The sequence below is a fragment of the Lagenorhynchus albirostris genome, chromosome 2 (genome assembly GCF_949774975.1).
Source record: "Lagenorhynchus albirostris chromosome 2, mLagAlb1.1, whole genome shotgun sequence".
NCBI classification, from domain to species: Eukaryota; Metazoa; Chordata; class Mammalia; order Artiodactyla; family Delphinidae; genus Lagenorhynchus; species Lagenorhynchus albirostris.
Window position 1 is genome coordinate 92,800,351 of NC_083096.1, and position 19,724 is coordinate 92,820,074.

General features: G+C 33.9%; 1 pseudogene; it reads left to right on the forward strand.

Annotated features, from left to right (window-relative positions):
- Nucleotides 1–539: 539 nt before the first annotated feature.
- The window catches only part of LOC132515492 (BRISC complex subunit Abraxas 2-like), a 55,444-nt pseudogene continuing 36,259 nt past the window's right edge, over nucleotides 540–19,724 (forward strand).

A 19,724-nucleotide genomic window follows, 5' to 3' on the forward strand; every position in this document is an offset into this window, starting at 1 on the left:
CAGATTTAAATTCACTTTAACTAATGCAATCCTTTTCCAGTAAGATTAGATTCGTGGGATGCAATTAACTGTAGAAGTAGTATTTACAAAGAATTGATAATTGAAACAATACACAGGGATTTCTTTAAATTAGAAACATATTCAAAGAATGTAATTTTTACCTGAAATATAGCAGATATTTAATAGAGATATACTTTAAAAAATATATTCCAGTTTCCTAAATCCCTTGTTGCTGGAACTGGCTTATCTAAATTAGGAGCAAAACTAGTCTAGTCCATCTCTTTTGTTTCCTTTGACTTCCCTACTAGGATTGGGTTAAAAAAGTTAGTAATGGGAATCCAAATGAAATAAAGGATGTGACTTAAGTAACCCAATATCCTAAGGAACACTCAGATTACGTTATGTTATTATGAAGAAAATTCTCAACCCTTTACCTACAAGAGGAGTAAATATCAAATTCTGCTGTATGGCATTCAAGGTATTCTATAATATGCTATCAACCTATTATTTCAGAAACATTTGCCTCTGCATTCCTCAAGATGAACATTATATGTTCAAATGACTTGAGTGAACAAGCCAACAGCTCATGCTCATCTTGGAAAGCTCTCTATGGAACTGGTACTCATCCTTCAAGGTGAGGGATGTTTACATATTAACTCACCTAAAAGCTAGAAGATCATCTGTTAGCTCAGAGTTCTGTGACAGGCATAGGAAATACTGTGATGTACACTTAATTCCACTTATAAATTCACAGTTTAGTGGGAGAGGCAGAGAAGGAAACAGTTACAGTACTCTGAGATAAATATTTTATTAGAGGTTAATATAAAATCTTCCCTCATCTTTATGATTGAAATAATTTGAGCATTTCTCTTTGCTTATACTAACTTTATTTTTCTTATTTTATTTTGTATTATGATACATTATTTTCATAATCTCTTAGTTCAATGTTATAACATTTATGAAGACAGATAAAAGAGCTTATTTGTTGCTTTATTTCCATAGCATCTAGCATAATGCTTTGACCAGATAACACCTGTTCAAAAGTTTGAAGAATAAAACTTTAATATTTTACTAGTATATAAATGGTGTTTCTTGTTAAAATAATCTTTCTATTACAAAGAATGTGAAAAGATTTTGGAAGCCTTTACATTTAGGACTACTTGATATAGCTTGTAGATAGGTATTTGACATTTTGAGTTGGATGGCTCCTTTTAATTAAAGATTATGATTTATTATGGCAGCAAATTTCTGTAAAGAAAAAGTATGAAATTATATGGAATAATAGCTCAAATGTAAAATGCTTCTAAGGATAATTATAAAATCTAAATATACTTGGTGAATATTTATCATTCTTCAAAGTTTTAATATACCTGAAACCAGAGAAAATAGTGTAATCTGAAATGAATATAAAGAAAATTAAGAAAAAAATAGTCCTTTTGGTTAGAAGTGAGTAGATATTGTTAATATAAATTATGGTAATGGTTGAATATTTAAAGAGTTATTTCAAAGCACATTTAATTACTGAGATTTTAAAATTTTTTATTGGAATATAGTTGATTTACAGTATTGTGTTAGTTTCAGGTGTAGAGCAAAGTGAATTAGTTACACATATATATTTATCCACTCATTTTTAGATTCTTTTCCCACATACACCATTACACAGTATTGAGTAGAGCTCCCTGTGCTATACAGTAGGTCCTTATTAGTTATCCATTTTATATATAGTAGTGTGTATAGTCAATCCCAATATTCCAACTTATCCCTCCCCCCACCCCTGGTAACAATGAGTTTGTTTTCTATATCTGTAACTCTATTTCCGTTTTCTAGATAAGTTAAAGTACCATTAACATTACTGGGTACAGACCACTGAAGGCTACAAAATAATGAGTTTACTAAATATATTTCATTTGCTTCACTTTTCTTTTCAAAAAAATAAAGCCCAATTGTCTGCATTGTATTGGTTAAGGAGAGTAAATTTCCTGTCAAATGTTAAATATATCTACAAAAATTAACTCTTGCTATAAGATAATATTCAGAAAAGTTTACAAGGAAACAATCAAAGCTTCAGTCTTCATGAATGATAATGAGTGAGGCAGGATTTCTTGAAAATGTTTGTAATATAAGCAATAAATGCATATGATATTTTTACAGAATGAAAAGAATAGCTTTGTTTTTCATTAATTTATTTACTCAGCATACATATTATGTGTAATGCATGATGTTTTGTGAGAATAGGTATTTAAAGATGTTACCTCATCCTCCTCTTTCTCTCTCCTCTTTGCTCTCTTTCTTTGTTTAGAAAACATGCAATGTAATATTTATTCCAGAATTTTATCTGGATATTTTCATTATCTTTCCATTTAATTTTGATGGTTGAAAGAACCTGGTGTAACACATGCTAGTTTCACCTAGAATATTCCCTCCAAGGTGAAGGCACTTAAAGCTAGGGCCGCCAGGATGCTCACAGTTGCATTCCTTCAGTTGCCCCAGTTAAAGGTGTACCCCTTCCTCTGAAGCAGCCTGCATCCAATGTCTTGTTATGGGGAGAACAAGTCCTGGTCCCGGTCCCTCAATTTGGAAAACTGAAGTGCCATCTCAGCTTGTGAGCTCACTGTGGAATTGTCTGAGGGCCCAAGGTGAGTTTGGAACTGGACCACATCATCTGTTCAGGCTACTTTCTCCAAAATGGAAGAGGTTGGGATCTGAATCATTTTCTTCTCAGATGGCTCCTCATGCCTTATGCTAATTTTCTTACATTATGCCCAGAAAATTAAATTCTGTATACAAAGAAATTTGGGGTTAATCAACCTCTGTTAAAAACAAAACCATAAACAAATAAAATCTGCAAAAGCTTTATCCAAAGCAATGAGCACTCACTGTCTTGTGTCTGTTATTTAAGAGGCCACATGAACTATTCTTCCCAAAGCAAAAATGATAATACTGAGGAGACTTCTGTCTCTGTGTTAGATCTAGAGGGTTTGATATCTTTAAATACCAGGCTTTTGCTAATAACACTAACAAACTGTTTAATGACCACCTTAGCAGACATTCTTTAACATATATATTAACTTTATCAGTGAGAAAGGAAAGACAAAATAGGTATGTGTTCAAAGGTAGATTAATCATTATTATGTTATGCTGTCAAATTAATCCAGTCAAAGTAATAATCCAGACTAATAACTTGTTTCATTTATCTTTTTCATTATTTAATACATTTTCACTTTAATTTTCACTGAATGTTTGCTATAAACTTGATATATATCTTGATATATATATATATATATATATATATATATATATACACACACACCCCCGTATATTTTTTTTTCCTTAAGCAGAATATAGTAGAGACAAAGTAAATGGTGGTAAGTTTGCAGTAGAAATAAAATATTAGAGCATTAGAAATTTGGCCTTAACGATGGATAGGAAGTGAAGAGTCAGAGTTTAAATATTTTCCCTTGAAATACACAGATTGGTTGTCTGCATTTGAGAAATATATTTTTATAATTTCTCAAATCATATTTCAAACTGCATCTACGAATGCATCCTCCCTGGAATATTTTAAATCTTTCAATGCATTTATTAGGTACATATATTATAAAGTGTATAATGATTATTTAATGAACTTTCTCTTCTGCTTTAGCTCCTAGTATGACATGTCCACCTACAAAACTATATTGAAATGAGAGCAATGTGTCATAAATAGAACATTCCTAAAGACTATGATACAGTATAATTTAAAAACTTTAAATTGCTAGCAGGTGATGAATGAGGTTCTAGATCTAAAAAAAAGATTTCAGCTGCTGTTTTGTTGGATGTCAGTGTGTAGACTGTCTGATAGGGAATGCACTGTTTCAGAAGTCCGGAGCTGCTGATGGGAAGTGTTAGGAGGCTCATGGCTTCAGCCTGGAGGGAGATAATATTTTGTTCATATACAAAATGGAAGTTCCTGGTAAAAGGACAGGAATTGTAAAATCTTCTAATCACTGCAACGAAATTCAGAAATTGCTGTTTGAGATACGTTGAAAACAAAGACCCATTGAGGAAAGGCAGAAAAGTAAACCACTGTGTGAAAAGAGAGAGGCCATTTACTAATAGTGACTAGTAGCTGGAGTTTTGCAAAATGTATTGGAAGAAGACAAATCTCCTCAATAATGCAGCCAAAGGTTGCCAATTACTGTCTATACCTCTACCTTGTAATATTTTGCAGAAATGGGGACTTCAAGGAATAAAAAGAAATACACAGAGGTAACTGAAGGTAGACATTGGAGTGTACCTGAAGACTGCACTAAGGCATTGTAATGGCCTATAGGTAAGAGAAAGGAAGAGACTGGCAAGCAGAAACATCTCTGCAATGCTTTGAGAGGTATATTATTAATAACAGGGCTGATCATTTGCTTTAAAGGCTCACTCTCTGCTTTTGTTGCTTTCATAGGAGGATTAATCATCACCATAGATTTAGGGGTGGGTTTGAGGGTGGAAAGTGCATTCAGAATGGCTAATCTACTTAATTCTGTTAAATCTCTGGTACTCTGTGTGTTTTTTCCCCAAGCAAAACAAAATCAAATTCTTCGTATTAAAAAAGATGTGGTATATATATATATACAATGGAATACTACTCAGCCATAAAAAGAACAAAATTTTGCCATTTGCAGCAACATGGATGGTCTTAGAGGGCATTATTCTAAGTGAAATAAGTCAGAGAAAACAAATACTGTATGATATCACTTATATGTGGAATCTAAAAAATACAACAAACTAGTAAATATAACAAAATGAAACAGACAGATATAGAGAACAAATTAGTGGTTACCAGTGGGGAGGGGAGAAGGGCAATACAGGGGTAGGAGAGTAAGAAGTACAAACTATTGGGTATAAGATAGGCTACAGAGATGTATTGTACAACACGGGGAATATGGCCAGTATTTTGTAATAACTGTGAATGGAGTGTAAGCTTTAAAAATTGTATAAAAATATATATATGGAGGAAAAACAAATAAATAAAAATAAATTTTAAAAAAACCCAAATACTTCAGATTTCCCTAATAGTGTCCAAAGCCAAACAATGAACAAGACCCATTTTGATTCAGAATAATTAATGATTTTTCACTATAACTACTTTTGGCTTCATCTTTTAAAAAAAACACAAAATTTTAAACATTAGAGTATAAAACTGAAAATATAAATTCAGACTGGAATGGTTCTCAGTAATAAAGAAACAAATTTCTGCAATTATACTGCATCCTTGCTGACCTTCTTATCAGGCCTGCTGGAGAATTAGAAATAGGGTAGGAAGAGAATTGCTATTGAAACAAAACTGCAAATTTCTCTTTTATTACAATATGAAATATAAAGTTACTGTGGTCCAGAATTGTCTTTTAATTTCAACAAACAAATATTATACATATATTATCTGCCAAACACTGTGATATTTGCTCAGGATTCAAAAGTAAATACGACAATATTTCCTACCCTCAGCCTGCTTACAATACAGTTGTAAAGTCAAGCACCTGTACAACAGCTCAATAAACAAAGGTTAGTAGTGTCCCTGTCACATTAGTAACATAGTGAATTAACCTGACTGCGAAGGTGAACCAAAGAAATCTATAATTTGTTTTCAAGCTATGGCTCTTGAAAATGATGAATATATAGTCTGCTTTAAGATCAGACAGAAACAGACAATAAGAATAAGACTGGGACTTTCAACTTACCTGAGGTTTTCACAATGTGGTTTCATTATTTGGGAGTGAATTCCAAGATTGTTGGAAATACCTATATGGTAAATCTATACTATAACCCAGCAAAATCATAAACATTTTTTGAATTATCTGACATTTTGTGCTATTCATGCTTAAAGTTCCTCTCCATTAAAATAAAGACTATATGTTGAATGCTGGTGGACTTACTTTCCATTTCCCCCCGGAGGCCGGCTCAGTGTGATTAAAAGTCAGTGTGATTAAAAGGTGAACACATATTATTTAGCCCCAGGCAACATCCTGCACAAGATCTCTGGCATTCAGTAGGGAATTATTTTGCAGTTAATAAACTACTGAAAACATTTCTAGCCAAGCAAAATGTTTTATCAAATTCATTTTCTTCTTTTAAAAGATACGCTCCTTACTTTTGGTACATGAGGGAAATGCCAATTTTTAAAAAGTCATTCAAAGTTAAAATTGGTTTCTAATCAAACACAGTTGGAGAGTGGAAGCAAGGTAAAGAGCAAAGCATTAAAACAGCACTGTCCCAAACAGAATCATGAACACACACTCCTCACTGCTAAACCCTCTCATGAGAGCCTGAATAAGCAGATGGCTTTGAATTTTGCTTAGAAAGTATGAACATGTATTTTCAAGAAACGGAACACTGATCATATTCATTCGAGCGAGTAATCAGAAAGAGAGTAACTTGCTATTTTCTTTTTCCAAATGTGAATACTTTTGCTGTTTTCCATTGTAAGAGTACTTCATGCTAATTGCAAAAATCCAAACAAGTATGAAGAGAAAAATAGCTCCATGCATTCCACTATGAACAGTTGGGTATGATTTATTCTACTATGGCCACCCTCACCTCCTGCTCTTCCCAGAACACTCCACAAACTCCCCACCTCAGCCTTTTGCATTTGCAATTCCTTCCGTTTGGGATTCTGTTCCCTGGATATTTGGGGTGCTTGCCCTCTGCTCCCTCACTTCTTACAGTTTTCTTCTTCAGACCTTAGAAAGACCTCCCATAACCACTCTCACTCAATACACCAGGTCCACCCCCATCACTCTCTATTCTCCTTACCACGCTGCACTTTTCTTCATAGCATCCTTTTCCACTGAGAGAGCATACATGAGTTGCCCAGATCCATGGCTAGTAAGCAGCAGACTTGGGATTCACTTAGGCTATCTGGCTGCAGGGTGGGTACTTGTAACCAGTGCTGCCCTTCTGTATTAGATGCTCAATAATATTTCTGGAGTGAATTTAATATATTTCCAGACACATTTCTATATACATGTAATTTCTTTCATTAATGGAAGCATATGAAATATCCTGTATTCTCACCTCTTAAAATACATAAAAAGTTAAGAAATTTCCATGCCTCTGTGTGGATATCTCTCTGTATGTCTAATCTGTATCTATCCATACATTGTAATTATTTTAACCAGTCCATTATTGTTGGATACTTAAGTTGTCTTCACAGTTTCACAACTGTAGTCACTGATAAGACTGTTTTGAATACGTATCTGATTATTAGAGTAAATTTCTACATGTGAGATTGCTGAATTAAAGTATAGGCATATTTCAAAGGTATTTTAATCATTTCACAGACTTCTGTCCAGAAATTCTGAACTGACTTAAACATCCACCAGTAGGGCATGCGGGGTCTTGTTGTGTCCTGCCCCTTGACCCTGTGCTGCTCCTACAGCCAGCACTTAATAGTTACAAGTGGGCAGCAGGGTGGTCAGGCCCTGAGCCCTTCACTGATGCTGCCTGAACAAAATTCCAGTCTTGTCATATCTTTGCTTTCTCAGCTAAATAATTTCGGACAAGCTGTTTAAACTCCCTTTCTTCTACTTTGTGTTTTTAAATATTACTATTTTATATATATATATATATAACTAGTACTTTATTATGCATGTTACATGATTTTTTCCCTTCGATTTTTTTTGTCTTTTATCTTAATTTATGGTATTTGTTTTCCCTACACTTTATTTTTTCTTTTTCTTTAGTGGGGGAGCTGTTTTTGTAGTTTTGTTTTAATTTTTCTATACTCGAATTTATAAATGTCATGATTTCTGCCTAAATATGAAAATTATAACTCATAAAGGTATAGGCTTTTAATTATTATATTTTCCCAGCATTTTTGGACTATTCATATTCTTGGAAATCTAGCCTTTATTGATGAAAAATTCTAGTATAACTTTTTAAAAATTACTAGAGAACGGTTTGCTGTTTGTGAAAAAAATCAAAGATTAAACAAATGTAAAAATTAAAGAGCAGAAGTTCTCATCTCCCTTTATACAGTCTAAGACTAATTGCTATTAACAATTTTTTGTGTATCCTCTGCACTTACCTGGACATGCAAATTCTATCCATTGTTCTGCAACTTGCTCCTCACTTAACAATTTATAGAATCCTTTCACATAGCACATTGAGATATCACTTTTTCTTTTAATTGACTGTATATACTGTATAGACTTTATAGACTGTATAGACATAATATGAAAATATTAAAATGTATTTAATTATTCTTAGGTGAGAAGCCTCTAGGCTGACTCTAGTTTTTGCTACATGGTGCCACATTTTTTTTACATACGTCCTTGCACATCTGTGCCAATATTTATGGAAGATAGCTACCAGAATAATCATCTGGTCACTCAAAGGATATGCACATTTAACAGTTTTGTAAAATCTGTCAAATTGCCCCCTATTTACACTCCATCCATAGTTAAAAACAAGTTCATTTTTCACTCTTAAGCAAATGTTGGGTATTTCCAGTCTGATTCCCAATCTAACATAAGTAACTTACTTTTTTTTTTACTGAATATGATTGGAATTTCTCTTTATACTTTGACATCCTAGATTACATGAAGGTCTGTCCTAGACATGTGTCTCCAAGGGAAATTTTTCTGTGTTAAGTATTTGATGTTTTCTCTTCTTACATTATTTCTGTCTTTATTTGTAGAATGCTTACACTGCTTGTGAAATTTCTAATGTACAGATAAAATAGAAATAGACCTTTCAGATCCACCCTCTATGTCTTTAAATTTTCTTTGTAGTTTATATTATTTTTTGTTTTGTACTACACTGTGGAAAAAATAAGTATATCTTCTAGATTACTAATTCCATTTTAAGTATTAGTTGTTCTTCAAGTCATTCTTTATGTAGAGATTTGAAATTATTTTAATGATCAGATTTTGAATTTCTGAGAACTAAAATCACATCTTTCCATGTATTAGTTACTGCTAGTTTTCTACCATTTCCTCCTTCTTTGCCAACAAAATATGGGATGGCAATATGCTCAGCTTAAAAAAATAATAAAGAAAAACGTTTATTTTCCAGTTTCCCCTGCAGCTATGTGGTGTTCTGGTAAATGTTTAACAACCAGGTCTCTGAAAGTACAAAAAGTACAAAGAGCTAGTTTTGTAGTTCTTGCTGATTCCTTGGTAAAATTATCCAAAGAACTCCCTTCTCTCTTTGGCCATAAAGTCTATTCTTGAGCTTTATCAAGAAACATGTTTTATGTTATTTCAAGAGTTAATTTCATATCATTTGCTGAGAACAAACATCACAGCCAAGCATATGGAAGACTGGGCTTGATTTGGATGAACAACCTGCTGCCTACTTCTTGGCTTACTCTCACTCCATCCTGTACTGATGGATCTAGACTTTGGGTCCAGGTTTTCTAGAGGCAATTTTATTTTATTCAGAAGTTATTATATTTGTCTAATGGGATTTCTTCCTCCCTCCCTCCTTCCCTGCCTCTTTTTCTCTTTCTTTCTTCCCTTCTTTTCTCTAAGGTTTTGTTATTAATCCTGTGCAATCTCCTTTACATTTCACATTATTCCTCAGTGCTGCTCAGTAGATGGCCCCTTCATGATTCTCCACTGAAATTGTGGATTATTTTATATTTATATTTCTTCTGTTATTAAAATAATCTTTGGGGAGAGAAGAGGAACATATTTGCTATATTGAACTGGAGTCAGGTGAATTTTACAGTCAGACAGTGACTTTTTAAAAATCCAGATGTTGAATGAAATCTCATGTATGTGGTTTACAAGGAAAAAGACATTAAGGTTATGCATTTACTGTGGTGGTACTACTTTGTAAGCTTCTTAGTACTTGTAAACGCTTAAGATTATATACTTGGTGAACACTTTCCATGTCATTAAAATTTGCGAATACGCTGTATTTCATAATATTTTAAACTACTTGCCCATTTTGGAATTTTAGGCTGCTTATTTTTTCTGTTGGTTATTGTTTTACCTTTTAAGCACTATTATAACAAACATCAATTTAATTAAATCTTTGTTTACATTTATGACTAACAGCTTAGTATAATTTTGTAGAAATGAAATCAGACCAAGAAATTCTATTTATCAAATAAATATTGCTTTAAATAATTAAATTAATTCGGTAGTGATATTTCAGATAGAGATTCTAAATGAAAAGACAATTGAGCTTAGGAGTTGAACAGATGTGGCATTAATTTCAACTCCACTGTTTACTAGCTTTATGAACTTGGGGATACCATCTAAACTCTGTGTATCTCGATTTCCATTTACGCGAAATGGAATTTGTAACGTCTTACTTGTGGGATTGTTGTTAAATGAAATGTTGTGTGCAAATCACTCTGTGCTTGGCAAATAGTGACTTATCATTCACACTCAGGTATACAAGTTGCACACTTCAGTTGTACAGTGCACACTTGTGTGGTCATATGTTTAAACTCTGGCCAAAAATAAATTCTTGCTCTTTTTATTGATATGTTATCATTATAAATATCAAAGGTTTTTAATTACTTTTTTATTGGCGTCTGAACTAAAACATCTAGTCAATTACCTCATTCTTCTTCAGGCTATAGTTTTTTGGGTCTAATTTATAATTTGATTGAATTTTATCTTTAATTTTTCTAAGAGTAAGCTCTGCTTTATGGTAACTGACCTTATGCATATTTGCTCAGCATTTTTTAAATGGGGATTTTGTATCTTCAGAAAAATTTTTGTAATTGTTTTCCCCACCCATCCAGGCTTCTCCAAATTGTTTAAGAGGGTGGGATTAATTTAATAAATAATGATGAATTTTGTGGATGATTATGTGAAAAAAATTTCCTTTTTTTTTTTGGAAAAAGAAAGGTAACACTTGAGACCAACAAGAACATTTATACCAACAAGAATTCATATTATTACAGTTAGAGAGTAGAAAAAGTAAAGAGGCTATCACCTAGTTCTGAGGCAAATGTTGACTACCTACTATGTAGCAGGGTTTCTTCTAGGGGCTGGTAAACAAAATACATTTGGCCCCTAATTCTCTGGATCTTACATTCTAAGAAAAGGGATAACAAGAGTAACTGAAAAACTTTCCAGAAGCAAATGGCTCCATTTCTCATTGAAGCCATATATGAAAATTAAATTCTTCCACTCATCAATTAGAAAGCATTCAAATTAATGGCATATTTAAACACACTCACACAAAGGGAAACCTGATAGTAAATAGTTATTCTTGCCCATTATCTACATGTGAGAAATAAATTACAAGCTTCTCCTTCAACTTTATATGTATATTCCAGACTTTAAAGGAATAGGCTTGTAGGAACAGCACTGCCACTGTAATTGCTTTCCAGTGAAGTCTTTAGCACTTCTCAATCTGCAAAATGACTGAACTAGAATTCTTACTTCTGAAGATTATCCACACCCCAGGGAAGAATCTGTTTTTTGGCAATGGGGCAGAATATTTGAAATGCTTTATAGTTATATATAAATAAAATTTATATTATATTATTATAACATATATATTAAGTATAATGAATATTATGTAATATATAAAAATAAATTTATATGTTTTCATGCTCTGTGTGCATGCTACATATTCCATTAAAATCTCTTTACCCATCTTACATTTTAGGTTTCAACTCCCTATTAACATTTTTGTTGTATCATTCAGATATTAAAGATTGAGCTCAGTGACAGAGAAAACATCTGCCAGATCATTTGATTCTGGTATGATCTTATCATAAAGGTGGACTGGAATATCCCTTGATTGAACATGATAGTCTTTGAGCACAGGCTAATATTGAATTGACCTTTCAAACAAATTAATTTCACTATTGGCACATATTGAACTTGCTGTAAGCTAAAGCCTTTCAGGGTTTCTTCACGTGCATTGCTGTCAAATCAGGTCTCTGTAATGATCTGCCTGGCTTCTGTCCCCATCACATGCCAATCCTGAGGAATTGAGTGAGAACCAATAGTTAACTTTAAAAATTCTATATTTGGGGCTTGGCAACTTAGCATTTGTTAACCCATGATTTTGTTGTTTTCTCAGAGGGATCAGTATTGACAGCTGGCATCATCTCTTGTCTCTCCAGGTCCTGAGACCTCTGTCTTCATTCCTTGTCTCAGGTCTTGCTCTTAAACCCCAATTTGTGCCTAATCAATAAAGTCTTATCTCTTCCCGTTCTCCCACTGCCTCCTCAGCTATCTGATCTTCCCTAGAGAGATGTCACTCTTGACATGTAAGCATACATCTTGGGCTCACGTTAACACATTCTGGTTTACTTTAGTCTCCTTACCTTAGTTGCCCTTAAGTATGCCCCTCACTTAGTCCTATTTGTAATCCTTCTATTTTTTTTAAAAAAGGCAAGCTTACTGGGGTATAATTTGTGCAGTGGGCAGGCTGTAACATGGTCCCCAGTGATATAACCCTTGTTATTCATGTCTTTACATAATCTCCCCTCATGTGTAAGCTGGATGTGGCGACTTGTTTCTAATGTATAGAATAAGGCAAAAGTAATGGGATGTCACTTCCAAGGTTAGGTTGAAAAACACTGTGGCTTCTGTCTCAGGCTGACCTCTCCATCTCTTGTTTATTCATTTTATGGGAAGCAGGCTTTCATACTGTGAGCTACGCTATGGAGAAATCCACCTTATAAGAAAGTGAGGATGGCCCCTAGTCAATACACAATGAGGAACTGAGTACTGCCAACAGCCACCTGAATGGGCTTGGAAGTGGATCCTTCCTCCACTGAAACTTGAGATGACTGTACCAGCCCAGAACTTGAGGTGCAGCCTTGTGAGAGAGACTCTGAGCCAGAGGTACCTGAGCCTGCATTTCTGACCCACAGAAATTGTGAGATAATAAATGTTTATTGTTGTATGCCACTAAGTTTTGGGATACTTTGTTAGACAGCAATAGGTAACTAGTATAATTTTCATACAATATAATTCACCTTTTAAGGTATACAGTTCTTTGAGTTTTGGTAAATGCATACAGCTTTGTACCCATTACCACAACCAAAATATAGATCATTTCTATCAACCTCACCCCCAAAATTTCTCTCTTGATACTTTCTAAGCTTTCTCTACCTGCCCTCCCCTAGCCCCTGGAAAACACTGATCTATTTCCTGTACCTCTGATTTTGTCTTTTCCAGAATGTCATAAATGGAATCATAGTATGTAGCCTTTTGCATCTGTTTTCTTCCACTTCATGTAATGTATTTGAGATTCATCCAAGTTGTTGAATGCAGCAGTAGTTAATTCTTTTTTATTGCTGGGCAGTATTCCATTCCATGTATTTACCACTGTTATTTATCTATTATCAGAGGATGAGCATTTGAGATATTTCCAGATTTGGGTGATTATAATAAAGCCACTATAAATGCTTGTAAACATTTTTTGTGGGTATATATCTTTCCATTTTTGGTTAAATACCAAAGGATGGGGTTTATATGATTTCATGGTAAGTTGTAGGTTTAACTGTATAAGAAACTACTAAACTGTTTTGAGAAGTGTCTGCATTTTACATTCCTAGCATTAATGTGGTGAGAGTTCCAGCTGCTTTGCAACCTCAGCAAGACTTAGTATTAGCAGATTTATTTTTTTGTTTTATCCATTTTAATATATGTGTAGTGGTATTTCACTGTGATTTTAATTTGCATTCTCTAATGACAGACGTGATATTGACATACTTTCATGGGCTTCTTTTTCATCCATACATCCTCTTTGGTGAAGTGTTTGTATGAATGTTTTGCCCAATTTTTATATGTTGAAGACAAGAGATCAAAGAAGAAATCCTTGACTTGTCCCTGGTCTTAAGGAGAAACGTTTTTTACTTTACTGGTAATTGTGGCATTAGCTGTAAGTTTCTTTTGTAGATGCTGTTAATCAGGTTAAGGAAATCCTCTTTAATTCTTAGATTGCTGAGATCTTTTCCATATCATTAATGAATGCTGAATTTCATTAAGTGCTTTTCTGCATCTACTAAAATGATCATATGATTTTTCTTCTTTAGTCTGTTAATATGGTGAATTAAATTGATTTTCACCTGTTGATCCAAACTTGCGTTCTTGGGATAAGCCCCACTTGATCATGGTGGATTTGATGAATTCAATTTGCCAATATTTTGGGGGTACTTTTGAATCTATGGTTATGAAGTATATTGATCTGTAATTTCCTTTTCTTGTAATATCTTTGTCCAGTTTTCATATTACTATAAACTGATGAGTTGGAAACTCAAAAATGAGTTGGAAGTGTTCTTTCCTCCTCTATTTTCCAGAAGAGTTTGTGTAGAGTTTGTATTGTCCTTATGAGTGTGGATATTGTCAGAGATACATCAAAACTTGTTCTAATATTCTGCTTTCAGTCAAATGAGTCTTTTAGAAGATTTTTGTTTCCACAAATACTCAACTTCTCCCTCTTTGCTCCTTTTCTAGTATAGTTTAAGAAAATGTAGCTTCTTTCTAGCTTCTCTTTAAGGAATCACCGGTGTCCTATCCTAACAATCTTCCAACCATCAGGATTTATCCTTAGATTTGTGATACACACACACACACACACACACACACACACACACACACACAAACTTCTTGTTAAATATTGCCATTTCCCTTTCTATAAAATGTATTTACTTGAGGTATCTCCTTCTATTGACATGTTAGTTGTCAGCTCCATAGCAACAAACTACGTTATTATGTAAAAAACTTGTGCATACTTGTGTTAAAAAGTTAAGCCCCCCAATTTTTACTAACTCTTTGTGCAATGATATAAACACAGTTTAGGCCTTAGTTAGAGTTAATTTATTGATTCAGAATTGTGTACTTACTATGCACCAAGCATTGTGATAGGTGATAAGGATAGGACAATAAAGACAGACATGTTTTCTGCTCTATGTAACTACAGGCAAGTGGGAAAAAGAACTAAGTTAAGTAATTCCAATTTTGCTTCAGAACATCTCTGCATTTTTTTTATCCTAAAAACGCTGGAAACATTCTTTATTCTGATTTTCTGTCTCATCACTTTTCTTCTTTAGTATTTAATTTGCTTTCAGGTGAAAAAATGGATGATTTTCTTCCTTCCTTTCAAATTGCAATTAAATTTTTTGATTGGTCATTGACAATCTATCAAATACATTTCACCTCATTTAGGACCCATGATGTTGTTGGCAAATGTGACACAGAAGTCAAATCCATTTTTTTAGCTTCTACATTATTGAATCTTACTAAGGTCTCAGTCACATTTCAACTTCATATACCAGAAAGAGTGTATACCTTCTGCTTATACCAGCAGCTCTAAATAGCAGCATTTTGCTTCTCTCTCAGTAAATGGCTCCAATCATTATGTCCTTTCTTCCACTTATTGGTGCAAACATGAGTTTCCCTTTCTAGATGAGAGGATCTGAATTCCTCTCTCTTGAGCAATGTTACCTAGCACTTGTTTTAACTTGAAAAGGTGCACAATTCCTTTTTTTTAAATTTTATTGAAGTATAGTTGATTTACAATGTTGTGTTAATTTCTACTGTACAACAAAGTAACTCAGTTATACATATATATTCTTTTCCGTTATGGTTTATCACAGGATATTGCATATAGTTCCCTGTGCTATACAGTAGGACCTTGTTTTTTTATCCATCCTATACATAATAGTTTGCATCTGCTAATCCCAAACTCCCAATCCTTCCCTCCCCCACTCACCCCACCCCCTTGGCAACCATAAGTCTGTTCTCTACGTCTGTGAGTCTGTTTCTGTTTTATAGATATGTTCATTTGTATCATATTTGAGATTCCACATATTAGTGATATCATATATTTGTCTTTCTGTTTCTGACTTACTTCGCGTAGTATGACAAACTCTAGGTCCATCCATGTTGCTGCATATGGCATTATTTCATTCTTTTAATGGCTGAGTAATATTCCACACAATTCCTTTTAATATTTTATCACAGTCCAACTCATACTACTTGGTCTGTTAAAACTGGATTTTATTCCCTTTCAAATTCATTGAAAATTATGTTTTTAAAAAATGTTTAGTGTTTTGATTATAAAAATAATACCTATAATTTAAAATATATGGTAGAAAACTTTATGAAGTTGAAAAGTAGCCTCTTCTCCAAACTACTCTTCAGTGGAATACTTATAGAAATTAAGAATGTTTAATAAAAGAAACATATATGCATGTATTTATATATATATTTATATATATATACACACACACTCACATATAATCAAGTGTTCAAACTTTCAATAATAGACATCATAGGTCAGTGATCATTGAAGAAGGGAAGCAAATGAGATGAGTCAACTGTCCTAGTGGAATGAATAGAGCATTTCCAGGCCACAGTCTGGGAAGGGGACCATAAACAGAGCCTGGTGGTCACCCTGAATTGAGGAGACATTGCTGAGAATTCAGGAAGGGAAAGGCAGCAAAATATGCAGGGAAGAGTAATAGAGAGAAGAAAACTTTCCAAGGAAAACTTCAGAGTTTTCCCCATGAGTCCTCAACTGAGTACTTATGAGCACAAGGGTGAGAAACGAGTCACAGGGAAAGAACTGGAGACAGAATTCCTAGGGTTAACACAAGACTAGATACAGCACATGACCCAACAGTCAGTGCCAAACTTTGTAATACATGGGCCTGAAGGGTACTTAGGAGGGTACTGATTCATTAGTGGGACAAGACAAAAGACTACTTTAATCCAACCTAACAAAGCTTGAAAGCAAGCTTTGAAAGGATCAACCTGTTTCAAAATAACTATATCTTAGAACCAACTCAAGTATGTATAAAGGAATACAAATTTTTTTTCTGGGTATAGAATTCCAATTCGAAAGCTTGTTTTTGTTGTTATTGTTAAAGATATTGTGCATTTTCTTCTAGCTTGCAGTTCCTCTTTGGAGAATTCTTCTGTTATTTTTATTCCCTTTTATGGTAGGTATCTGGCTGACTTTAATATCTTTTTCTTTGTCACTGGTTTTAAATCAATTTTATTGTGATGTGCCTTAGTGTAGTTTCCTCATGATTTGGTTTCTTTGACCTTCTTGAATTTGTGAGTTTGTAGTTTTCAACAAGTTTGGAAACATTTTGGCCATTATGCCTTCATATATATGTTTTTCTCTGTTCCCCAGCTGCCAATATCAGGACTCCAATTACAACTATATTAGACATGAAAATTGTCCCACATCTCATTGGTGTTTTGTCCACTTTTTCAGGCTTTTTTTTTTCTCAGTGTTTCATTTTTGATAGTTTCTATTGCTTTGTCTTCATGTTTCCCATTGTTTTTTTCTATAGTGTTTAATCTGCTATTAATCACATCTCATATATTTTCCATCTCAGACATTTTTTATATTTCTTAAAGTTCAGTTTTTAAGAATATATCTCTCGTAACTCTACTTAATGTGTTCATGCTTCCTCTACTTTCTCAAACACATCAAATATAATTAAACTATTTAAAAATATCCTTGTCTATTCATTCTATCATTGATATCACTTTAGTGTCATTTCTATTAATTAATTTGTTTCATCACTATGCATCATGTTTTCCTGCTTGTGTGCCTGATAATTTTTTATTAGATGCCACACAATTTGAATTTTATCTTTTTGGGTGCTGGGTATTTTGTAACTAGAATATAAAAGTCCAAGTAAGGATTAAAATATGATAGGAAAGGAGCCCAGGACCAAGGGATGAATTGTGATAGGTCGAACTAAATCATAGAAACTCAATTTCCAAGTCTTCCTTGCATCTAGGCTTGGAAATGTAAACTAAGTTTAGCCAATAATACATAAGGGGAAGTGAGTTGTGCACTTTAGTAATGTTTTGCTCCCCGATAAAATGTAAGGTTTGAACCATAAGTTTTTTCACCATTGTTTCCTGGCTTTGAATATTCTAATGATGTCTAACCCTGTGGGAGCTCTCTTGAAGCCTTGAGCTGACAAGGAACCCCCAAATTTTTGAAAATTAATTTACTAATTCAATAAATATTTGGTCTATGGAAAAGGGGAGAATTGAGTTGCCAGGCATTGTGATAGGAATTCTGTAGATAAACATATTTTCAGTGGTAGGTGAAGAGTTCAATTTTAGACATTCTAAATTTGTGATACTTATTAGACAGTCATCCAGAGATGTCTAGTGAAGCAGCTGGAAATATTAGACTTGAGTTCAGGAGAGAAGGGGATGGTGAAAGAGATGTTCATTTGAGAAGAATGTAAAAAGTAAGAAATAAATAGTTATCTAGGGATAAAGGAAACTGAGTAGACTGGGGAGTTTCAGGATTATTCGAAAACACTAAGAGCCATTTGATCTTGGGGGTCATGAATTTACGTGAGTGTGATTATCATGAATGACCATGGAATTTAAGGTTGATGAAGATGGAAGTCAGAAACTGAGGAAAATTGAGGGACAGTGAAAATTAAAGCCCCATGGAAGTGAGACACTAAGATGGAATAGTAGGAGATTGTCTTTAATGAGTGAATGCCTGAAATTGAGTTTACTAATGGGATGTAATTATTATTAATGTGGAAGGCTAAGCAATGAACCATGGGATCAAGTGGCTGAAATAGGATAGAAGATGAAACTTTTGGAGGATAGGAGGTCAAGGAACTGAGAGGCCAAGGAATTGGAAGAATCATATAAATGGATAATTAATTACGAAGAATTATGAGGGAGTGACATTGGAGAAAGTGATCGTGATTCAGGAGCTAAAGTTTTCAAAGAATTGCAGTGAGGGCCTGTGGATGATGGTAATCTGGAGAGGATGATAGTGACATAGTTTAATGGCATAAAATTTAAAGCTGGGAGATTTAAAGGAGAAGGAAGGAAAATGGTCATGACGTACTAATGTGAATCAGGGAGGACACCTGAAACTCTCAGGTTCAGGGAGTGAGAAACATGGGAGAAATACTATCAGTACTAATGAATGACTTTGCAAAGGAAGTGGACTCTTCCAAAGAGAGCAGGTAACCATGCAAACAACAAAGGGAAGGAAACATTTTGAGAAGTATGAGTAATTAAGGGATTTTGATGATTATGATTTGATGATTTTGTATTGCAGAAAACAGAGTGCTAGGATAAGTAGAGAAGAGGTGGGAAATAATATCATATTAATCTGAGAATGGAGCAATAGATTCATGGATTTAAAGCAGCTGAGTCCTTCCTGACAGTGTTGAGTCCCTGACCTACCTGCCTCTAGTCCCCTGTTAAGTGATGTTATTTGTTTAAGCCTCTGATATTTGGGTTTGTTGTTACTTGTAACCAAACTTAACCTAATATAGCAGATATTGGTTAATTTTTAGCAGGAGTCTGATTTAATCTAATATACTTTGTAAAAAGAACATTCTGGCTGCTCTGTGGAGAATAGGCTACATGACAGCAAAGACAGAGGCAAAATTACAAATGGCCAATAATTCATAAAAAGACGCTCAAACTGACTTTTAATATTTATTGACTGTGTTGTTTTTTATGCCATTTGCTTGGTGTGTTACTTTTTTAAGGCTGCTGTAACAACTTACCAAAACTGAGTAGTTTAAGACAACAGAAATTTATTCTCTCACAGTTCTGGAGTTCAGAGTCTGAAATCAAGTGTTGGCAGGGTCATGCCATGCCCCCTCTGGAGCCTCTAGGATAGGAGCCATTCCTGCCTCTTTCTATATTCTAGTTTCTGGTATCTCCAGGTATTCCTTGGTTTTTTACAGCATTAACTGTAATCTCCGCCGCCTTCTTCTTTTTTTTTTTTTTCTTTTGCGGTACGCGAGC